The 11,014-nt window shown below is 39.6% G+C and overlaps 1 protein-coding gene across 1 annotated transcript in view; it reads left to right on the forward strand.

Moving 5' to 3' along the window:
- PDGFA (platelet derived growth factor subunit A) overlaps window positions 1-8,080 on the forward strand; it is a 68,630-nt gene extending 60,550 nt beyond the window's left edge. The window contains exon 7 of the mRNA XM_035339233.1: window positions 6,257-8,080. The gene's annotated coding sequence lies outside the window, so the exon portion shown is untranslated. The remainder of the gene's footprint in view (window positions 1-6,256) is intronic.
- Window positions 8,081-11,014: the final 2,934 nt, after the last annotated feature.

The following is an 11,014-nucleotide window of genomic DNA, read 5'->3' on the forward strand; positions in this document are numbered from 1 at the left end:
TTTTCAAGGCAAGAGATTGTTGCATTTCCCAGGACTTCATTGTATTTAGGTCTGTTTGTCCTTTATTGAAAATTCATGGTTATATTCTTACTGACCCAATAAAAGCTAGTTTTATAAATAATAATAATAATATTTAAAAGATTACAAAAATACTGGATTACTCCATTGCTTTTTTCTAAAATTGAAGCAGGTAATTAACCAATCAGATTGGGTTTGCATAGCATATTTATCTATCAGGTATTTTATATGTTTCAATATGTTTCCCTTATCCTTATTCCCTAATTCCCTGCTGAGCCAATAATATTTCCAAAAATACTTAGACAGAAGGTGAATTCATTGGTGTCCTACTAAGTGATAGTTTGCCTATATTTTTATGATCCAATCGAAGTAGGAAAGTTTACATCCTAGGAAAAATAAAAAATGAAAAAAGATGCTGAAATCTATATAATTGTTCCTCTGCAGTATCTAGGCCAGAGAGTGTAAATGACATTATACAGAAATCTCCTGGGAGAGTCAGGTAGAATAAATAGCAAGAAACCAAACAGCAATAATGCTGTGCTGTGCCCAAAAGAGCTGTTCATAATGACAATAGCTGCAAGGACCTTGGACATCTCCAGCCACTTCAAAAAATGCAATTAGTAAATATCTATGATTAAATCATTGCTGAGTCACTATATAAATACATCCCTTTTGGCCTCATCTGGGCAGATAGGAGCTGACTACTACTTTGCAGTTTTTGGTCTAAACAAGTTTACCATTAAGCAGGTTGCCATAAATGAATTAGAAATAGGATAGCACTCAGAGACAGGTTTTGGCCCCAGTGGCTGCATTCAGCATGAACTGTATGGCTGTAGGTGCAGTCAGCTGGTTTGCTACCTAATAACCAGAACAGGAGTACTTGTAATAAGATTTTTATTTTTTGGAAAGGGCTTAGATAGGGAATACTAATAAGTATTGATTTTACATTACAAAGGTAATTAGGAGAACATGATAAACCCCTTCTCTTGCCCACTTGTCATTGGGGCTTGTTCTTTGGGTGAACAGCTGTCTCTCCCAAGGCATTTCAATGGCACAGTGTGGCCCTGGTTGTGCTGCCCTAACACGAGTGGTTAATAACGACAGCAACAAGCAGATTGAAAGCTGTTGCAGCCCGAAATATATCCCTTGCATCAGAGCTCGGATGTTGTAAAGGGGATACCATGTTGCTCAATGTCCTTAGCGACCATCCACATTAAGAAAGCTGTAGCAATAATCAGCGTTTGGAGGCCTGAGCTGGCAGCTGGATCAAATGTTGATTTAACCTTCCCATGTGTGGGAATAGGTCTGCCTGTGTCTTTTGTTCTAAATTTCTGTTTTTCTCCCATAGTGTCAGCCACATCTGCATTACCAGGACATAGCGTGACAGTGCGGCCCTGAGGACAGAGCTGCTTCTGACTCACAGTCAAGCATTTATGTTTAAATCATGTACTTTTATCCAGGAGCAGTGCCGTAGAAACAATAATAAAACGAAGTCATGTCACTGGTTCACTGAATTCCCCAGTAAGTCATTCAAACAGTTTATTCCTCGTGGAGGTGCTCTGACACACAGGACCACTAAGTTTCCAGAAGCCAGCACTGGAATGACCTTTCCAAAGCATCAGCAGATAGGCCATCCTTTTGTTCTCTTCCCTTCTCCCTCCCCTTGCCGTTCCTTAAGCCTCCACAGAAACAACACTGTGGAAGATTACGTAGAAAACAAGAAAGAAGCTGTAAAGACCCCTTTCACCTGCTGTGAGGTGCACAATAGCTGGAGGCTGAAAATACTTGCTTGATTCTTCTAAGAGAAAAGTCTCATGTGAGCTCTCAAAATAGGACTTTTGTGGCATGCAAGCCAGCGTTGAATTTCATCCCAGACCCACTCTCTGCTGGAGAAGGAAAAACTTGATATTATTAACATAAGAGGTGAGGTTAGCTCGAGCATCTGTGCCAGAAGAGACTGAAATCACTGTTGTACATTTTGGAGAGCTGGAAGACGATGGTTACAAGACGAAGTAGGTGCCCAATTCTGTTGAGTTTCAGCTGGAACAGAATGGCTAAAGTGCCCTTCAAAATCCCAGCCCACATTTCTTCCCTGCTGCAGTTACAACAGCACAAAGACAATGTGGTAATGTCTGCTGTGTTACAGAATCTCTTTATCTAAAAAAAAAAAAAAAAGTCCTGTCAGACTAATCAGGGAATTAGCAGCATTACAAAAGTGCTCCTCACAAATGCTAAAATGCAGACATGACTCAGATTAACTTTCAGATCAGGAAACTTATCTTTCTGGTGTACAGCACTAACTTGTAAAAGAGGTTTCTGGTTTTATTGCTGACTTATTTGGTGGCACTTGGCAGAGAAACACAGGGCTTTTTTTTTTTTTTAATTATTATTATTTCAAAATCTACAGGAAGGGATTTAGCAGTCTTTTGGAAACATTTCATTTTCTCTGTTTTGAGGAGATTTTTGACCTTTATTAAAGACTTTAATTGTCCAGGATTGTCACATCTGATTTCTTTAAATACTCATAAGAGGAAAAACTCACAAAGCAAATGAAAGGTTAGTGAACTTTGCTTTATAGTGTTCACAATGCGAACTTTCAAATGATTGGAAAATAATTTCCTTCTATTTTGAATGATAGAAGTTAAAGATAGGCATGACCTATTAGATCACTGTGATCATTTCCTTGACAGTGTGGTTTTGTTTCACTAATTGGAAGAGAGGAACATAAATTTCTGAGGTTGAGCAGTTCCAAGGGCCAATAGTGGTTTATAGAGACCCTCATCATGAGCAAGACCTGAGCCAATTCAGCAGGGACCGGATGCCTTCACCACTCGGCTTCTGTTTGGTGGCCTTATGAAATGAATGAGTTGCGTCTGTCTGATGTAGAGTGAGTGGGGATGAATAGCACAAAAAGCATGCCTATGACTGCTTCTTTTTATTGGCTTTCTTGGCAGCATGGCTGAATAGCAAATGGATGTGGAAACTGTTGTCCCTTTGCTCAGAAACTTCCAAACAGGGACCTAGCTATGTAGAGGAACCTGCACTTCCTTCACCCTTTGACATTTGATTATTAATACTAATTTTGAAATACACAATCCGGTTGATGGGCACAAAGAGAGCTAACTAGGCACAACAATCATTTTGTTGGTTCAAAGCACCCATCTATGCTCCAGCACTCACATGACAAAAATTGTTTTCCACAATGTTTCCTAGGCATGACTTAGCTGGCAATTTTTATTTTCATTTTATTTTTCCCCTAAACCAGTATTACATTAGTAGAATGTATTTCCGATGGCAGGAAAAGACTTGTTCTAGCCTGGTTTGGAAATAATCATGGAAAAGTCTCTTAGCATATCTCAGAACTGGAACAAATTGCTGCACTGCAGTGTGCAGCTCCTGCTGCTGCCTATCCAGCAGCAACTTGCGACAATCTCACTCAGTTCGAGGATTTTCCATAGCCGGTCTGTCTTGCAGTTTAAAGGTCTTTAACGGCACCAAGGGGTTTTGCTTTCTGTACATTTCCAAAGAGTGATGGACACAAGTACTGGTATTCTGGTTAAAATTCACCCTGAACCTTCAGGGCACTTTACTGACTTTGGCTGAAGCTGGCTCAGTGCTACCGTGTGGCACGGTCGATATTATAGACTTACAGGCATATATTGCAGGCATATATTACAGGCATATATTACAGGCATATATTGCAGACTTTAATCCAATGCAGTGCAGAAACTGTGATGGCACCTTCTCAGTGAGCTGACAGAGTTTTAGGTATTCAAACACTATTAATGTTAATGTTCACAAAGCTGAGCTGTATCTCATAAACACAAGAAGAGACCTATTCCTTCTTCTCCTGGATCCAGAATAAAATCCTCTGTCTTTTGGGAGATGGGATAGGAATCAGATACCATCCCAAATGTGCCAAGGGTAGGGGGAATTTAGTGGGAGCCAAACTGTCATAATGTACTGGCTACAGCCAAATGCAAGAGTTGCATAAGCAGCTGTTTCTTTATCAGAGACTTGAGTGTGATATGCAGAGTTTGGAGATGTAATACAGCTGTAGAGGATCACATCTGAAATGTAATAAGATCTGAAGAGGTTGAGCTTGTTTGGATATTGTTGTGTCACTTAGAATGTCTTGTTGGGTTAAATCCAGATTTATGGGCCATGTTGCATCTGCAAACATCGAGGAGTAAAATGGAAAAGAGCGGGAAGTCTGTGAGTGGTGGGCATGGAGGAAGGTGATGTCAAACTGCAGCACCATATCCTGATTCAGGTGGCCTGCTGGATGGGACACAGGCATGTGGACTCCATATATCCCTCACGTGGCCTCCAGCATGGGACTTTCTCTTTTAAATGTGGGCATTCCCTAGTGGCTATCCCTCTGGTATCACTGGGGCCAGTTCCCCATGACATTGAAGGTGCAGTTGATGTAGAGCTTTTCCCAGCAGCTTGAAACGCAAGCTGATCTCAGCACATGTGCTGGGCTGTCCTCCCTGGTGCCCAAAACCATGTCGTGGTTGAAATATGAAACAAATCAATGTGTGAGAACTGCAAGGCCACAGAAATTGAGGAACACGGTACTGAAAAGTCCAGCTTCCTGCTATCTCATGTACCATATCCAGTAGTCCCCTGCTAACTTTAGAAATGAGCTTCTCTCTGTCCCCTCTCCCTCTGTCTCTCTTGAGTGTGGCAGGGAAATACACTGAGACACTGTGATAAGGTGGTTAGCTGAGCTCCTCTGAAACTGTACATTTTGTGGTGTGTCAATCCAGATTTGTTCAGAAGCTGGGATGACATCTCCACATGTTATCTGGTGCATCTGACAGTCTTTATTGGTAGTCCTCCATGTTGCGGAGTAAATGCCATGCAGATGAAGATTTATTTCCATGTGTATAATGTCTCCTAAAAAGACTCGGATGGAAGAAACAAGCATAATGACAAAAAAATCCTTTTAGCCTGTGCATGCCCATTTATATGCTTGAATAGAAGTGCTCAGTGACTTTTGAGATGCCTTTGGAAACTTTGGCCAAACTATTTTTTAAAAGGCCTTATAAGAATCCAGTTTGACTTGGATTTTTACCAGCATGGTCTTAGCTGCAGAGCATTTGATTCCCTTGAAGTAGGTAGAGTTTGTTTAGTTCTTCTGTATTTGTGGAATTTTGCATGTCCTGGAGAAACCCTCTATTTCCTAGGTTTCGAGAATGGTGTTTGCTAATAAATTTCTGCTATATTTATCTCATCATTTGGATTTTATCCTTGTTATTCTTTGCCCTGACACAACAAATTGCTTTTGGATGGGTCAGCCCTTTGAGCTCTTGCTTTCCCTGTTTCCCAGTTTTTCTGGGAAATGATACAGAAGAACATACATTTCACCTTGGTATTTAGAAGCCCTTTCCCCTCTTATCTTTTCATGAACTTTTGGAAAAGTCCTGCAGTAGGCTAGCCTGACTCCTGGGTGTTTAAGTAGTTCTGTTAACTTTAATTTTACTTGATTTCTCTGTTCTGTTTTCATATGCATGCCAGACAGCTCATCCCCTCAAGAATGTCCTAAAGGCATCCTCTGCCATAGTAAATAACAGAAGTGATAGTTAACGTATACATATATAAATAATATTTACTCTAGTATGTGAGTTTGCCTTGCAAATATGAAAATGTGACCGAAGGCCTCCATCTCTGCATTCAAAACCTTGCTGTACAGCAAAATGAACTGGAATGTTCTGCAGAGATTTTCTTTGATAATGTCTGGCTTATAATTTACTTTTGGCTGAAGCAATCAGTGAGGGAAATCCATTTGAATGGCTTTGTAAGAATACTTTATTTTTCTGGTGCTGCAGGCTGCAAGTTTCACACTCTGAGACTAAATCCCATTCGCATTGTCCAGGTCCTGGGGAGAGACATTTATTTAAAAGTAGCTGAAATGAAACACAGAAACAAACTGTAAGTGATTTTTGGCATTAGAAGTGCAGTGACTGTAAAGCAATGGCTCAGCTCCATATTTTAATAGGCTTTAACGTATCAATTATAGTGCTGAGTAGTAATTAGGGCTATACAGCAAAATGCAGAGTGACCGCTAAATGGTTCCAAAGTTGTGGGAGTTGGTGGGAAGGGGGATTTGGGAGCAGACTGAATTCTGGTAATAATACCACTGGGTAGGGAATAGAAAATGTAACTATTAAAAGATGAATTTTGATTCAGAAATGCAGACAAGCCTTACCTACACTCTGATTTCTCCCTGCAGCATGAAGCTAAGTAAGTGAGCTGAGCAGTGGACAACTCTTCTGGGACCATGAGCAACAGAGTGTTCATCCTAACAGCCTGCACAGCCTCCGCCTGCTCCACTAAATGAAATGCATCTAAAAACCCTGCACCACTCGACCGTGCTCAGCTGTTTGGAAAGCCTCTGGGGACAGAGGGTGAAAGCTGAGAGCTGGGGAATGCTGCTTCTCATTTCAGCATGGCCTACATACACCCCTAAAATTCCACTGTACAAAGAGATACCGGCCTCCAGATACACTCCTACCATTCTGCATTCATCAGGTGAAGTTGCACTGATTTTGGCTTGGAAAAGGCACTCTAAAATTTTGGGGGGACGAGGGCACTGCAGCCCATTAATAATAATCACGCTTGTTGGTGTAGGAATGATGCAAACCACAAAATTACAGGTTTCCTTCTCTTGCTGGCTGCTTTCTGCTCAAATTTTCCTTGAGACAGAGTGAAATGTCCATTGGTGTAGTCCCAAGCTATGGGACTACTATTCCATGGATGGTTGGTCATAGAGGTGGCAGCCTTTATCCATGTGAGGCTGCCTGCTCAGTCCTGTAGTCCTAAATGAGCCAAGCCCCAAAACTTCTCTCGTTTTCAGGGTGGAGTCAAAGCCACAAAACACTTCTCCAATGTTTGTAGCCAGTGATCAATTGTAAGCTAAAGAAATATTTATTTTAAAGTGTAAACTGAGCAGTGTGAAATTTTTGCCCAGGATATTCCTCTTGATGTTACTATTTTGATATGCCTAAGTTCATTGGTATAAATAGTGTGCAGTTGTCATCACATTTAACTAAAAAAAGCCCTCCTCAGTTGACAGCATAGGTATCATGAAATCACGTCACCCCCTACTAAGTAACTTTCACTGGGGCCGAATGCAGGCCTCTGAATGACAATTCTGCTTTTCTGGCCTTGGCTGGCATATAATTTAGGAGCAAGGGAAGGCTTTCAGGAGCAAACATTTGTAGGCTTGACATAGAGCACCGATGAATCATATACTTGAAAACTTTATCCACCATAGCTGAAAACAAAATCACATAGGAGCCAAAAATGCAAAGCAGGCCCCCTGGATGTGACATAGCTTGGCTGGCTGCCAGGAAGCTTCAGCAATCCTCTAGCATGGTTGGAAATGAGCCAGCAAGTGTCCTTCATGAGGGTGGATGGAATGAAACGTTCACAAGAGCTGATTTCTTCGTGTAAGATCCAACAGAGAGAAACGGTTGTACTCTCCTCATGAAGAGTGAGATGAAAGATTATCCCGTTTTAGGACTCAGCCTTGTCTGTGCAGCAAAGTACTTATATGGGCTCCATTACTGTTCTGCCTGAGTGTGCTGTAATCCGTAATGCATTTATTTTTGTGGGTAGGAAGGCCTCATATTAGTGCTTCAGATGGTGAAGACATGAATGAGAACACAACGTTATGCCACATGCTGACAGAATAGATATTAGTATTGCTAGTCTCAGCAGCAAAATAAGTTGTTTTACTTGAACCATCATTTCTGAGCATAAAAAAATAAAGGAGAGGAGAGTCAATCTATATGAGGGTAGGGAGAACTGCCAAAACTCAACTGGATAAGTAACACGTAGTAAATGCTTAGAGTCACCTTGCCAGACAAATATTTGTCTTTCACTTTGAATGAAGACCAAATCATGTTCTAACTAGTAGGACCAAGAAATTCCGCACATTTTAGTAAGTTGAGTGTCCTATACAAACTCCGAAGGTAAGTATATGAGGGCAGACCTGAAGGGTTTGCTGGCTAGATAGAAGAAAAAAAAAAAAAAAAAAAAAAGACCTCAGGAAGATATTTCAGTGTAGGAAAAAAATCAGAGGGAATGCTGGAAGCTGTAAGGAAAAGCAGAAAAAAACTTTGTAAATGAATGCAGTTAAATACTACTGTACTTGGAAGATACACTTCCTATTTAGAGATGGTCAGAGGGGCAGAATCCAGGAGCTGAACAGGTCAAAGTCTCTGGGGAAACACTGGAAAAGGGCTATGTCTCGTCCCTAAATCAGATTAGCTCTGAAAAATATCCTCAGGGAAGAATTGAAATATAGTGTAAAAACCGTAGTCCCTGTACCTTTCTAGTCATTTCTAGCAACCATGTAAGCTTCTTTTTCTTGTTCAATGAACCTAATGCAGAAGAACATGGTATACAAAAGACTGCAGTAAAACTGTTCTTTTTGTGACAGATGTGACCTTGGTGTCATTATTTAAGGACTGCACTTAAGGGCAATTCTCATATTATTCTTGCATCATTTGCTCTGTCTGCTGTAATAGTCTTTTATGACCAATTTTTGGAAATAACTGATTTTATCAGTAGTTCTTACTAGATGAGTTGCTTTGCTTTGACTTCAACACAGTTTAAATGAAAATATTAAAAATAAAGGGAGAGGAAGGCTGAGACAGGCCAGCTACTTGATCAATGGGCTAAGCAAGGGTAGAAATCAGTCACTGGTTGTGACCCTTATTCAGCACAGACTTCTCTCCTACAGGTTTTTATTACTTTAAACTGAGCCAGAAATGACACCCTCAAGATTTCCCTTGGGAAACCCGCGATCCAGAGCTCTCTGCATTCAGCAGGAGTCTTTCCATTGACTTTGATGGCCTTTGGACTAGACCCTAAATTTCCATGGCGTTTCTGGGACTTGTGTATGAAATTCACTTGCTTTCTTTGAGCTTTCTCATGCATCATTCTGGCTAATACATGTACAGCCATAAATATAGTGTGGCATGCAGTTAAGAAATTCTATAGTTTTTAGTCAGTAGGAAACACTGTCTGATAGTCTGCCTAATTTGCCTTTCCAGTTTCATCCTATTATAGCTCACTATATCCCCTTGGGCCCCCGTGATTTCTCTCCTTTCTAGCACCTGTACAATCATGTTTTGTTACCTTGTATCGTGTATGTAAACATGGCAAAACTTAATTAAAATGAACAAATATATGAAATTGTTCCACAATATATAATCTAAGTACTTACGTACTCATCAAAGGCATATCTGAGCCACCTGAATAAAGCAGTGTTTAGCAACTATTAATTAAGTGATGTTTAAACAATGCTTTGAACATCTAAAGTGGTTAAAGTTTCCAAGTATATCATGATCGTTGTTATCACTGTTATACAAAAATCAGGAATGTACTAAACTTTTGTGAATCCCTCCCAATTACTGAGGACTTCGTGAGTTGAAGAGAATCAACCATGACAAACTAACAGATTGTCTTTCTTCCATCTGGGTTGTCCTTTTGTTTCAAGAAGAGGGTAAAAGTGTACTTTTTTTTTTTTTTCCATCTTGTTTATTTAAGCACATTTGTAAAAGCCTACCGCAGAATGGTTATTCTAGCTTGAAGAAATCCTTCCGGGTCAGAAAGTCCTTTGGATGGCTTGTATCCAACTGCTCTCCCTTCCCATTACTCCCTTTTAAGTTTTGAGTTTCTATCAAAGTCTGGGCTGAATTCCTGAAACCAGTTGGAGTGTAGCTATTCTTTTGTTCCCTGCTGCCAACTGCAGAAAGCTACGTTCACCAGTTTTTGTAGTCACCAGCTTTAAAATCGCTAAGTCCCATTGCTTCCTTTGAATGACCAGATGCAAAGCAGTGCTTTAAACCTAGGAATGATTTTACAGAGCTTTTCACTTGTAGTGTTGGATGGACTGCTGTGCTGTCTCTCATTTCAAGGAAGAATGCCTTAAACAGTCTGTCTGTTTCTTAAGACTGTCAGAGGTAAGGCTGAAACTTGCAAAATAACATCTGGAAAGCCCAGATTCTCTAATATAGAAATACTATTTTCATCATTGAGGTTTGAAAGCTATAAATATAATTCTATCATTGTAATTAATTCAGCTTAAAGGGATGTCTTCTGTTTTTAAGATATAAACATTTCTTATATAAAATAGTTTAAATGGAGAACTGATTCAAGTGCTTTAGGGCTACTAAGTTTTTTTGCACTTAAAGGTACTAGATGTTTGGTTAATTTTTGTCCTCTTACTATTCATCAGTGAATTAAATTACTGTTCTGCTTGTGGATAGAACTACAATCCAATTCATTAATCATATTGAGATTTTTAAACCTGCTCTAGTCTGTTAAGACTTGTTCTTCATAAGGCTGGAAAATATTTCTTTCATCAAAATGGCTTAATGCCTATAAACATGTTCTAATTATATTTTCTTGGAATTAATCAAGTTCATTATGTTAAGTTTGGGATCTACATCTGAAGTGAATCTGAATTGTGAGTGTCTGCCATATTCCCTTCAGACATTACTGATAAAAATAATGGTGTGGGATTTTCAAAAGTACTCATTTTTGGCCTAATCCTGTTCCTCTTGAAGTCAACTGGAGTTTTACTCTTCCTTCAGTGGTGTGGACTTCAGCCAAATCTGAGCACTTCTCAAAACCTTATAGTTCTGGGAATTTTTTCAAACAACCTAAGAGGAAAAACAAGAGAAAAAGTCTACACAAGGTATCATTTGATCTAGTATAAGTAGTACTTATCCCTGTGGCTTCTCTTTCTCTTTTTCTTTTTCTTTCTTTCTTTCTTCCTTTCTTTCTTTCTTTCTTTCTTTCTTTCTTTCTTTCTTTCTTTCTTTCTTTCTTTCTTTCTTTCTTTCTTTCTTTCTTTCTTTCTTTCTCTCTTTCTCTCTTTCTCTCTTTCTCTCTTTCTCTCTTTCTCTCTTTCTCTCTTTCTCTCTCTCTTTCTCTCTTTCTCTCTCTCTCTCTCTTTCTTTCTTTCTTTCTCTCT

This window comes from Oxyura jamaicensis, chromosome 14, assembly GCF_011077185.1.
Source record: "Oxyura jamaicensis isolate SHBP4307 breed ruddy duck chromosome 14, BPBGC_Ojam_1.0, whole genome shotgun sequence".
In the NCBI taxonomy this organism is placed as follows: Eukaryota; Metazoa; Chordata; class Aves; order Anseriformes; family Anatidae; genus Oxyura; species Oxyura jamaicensis.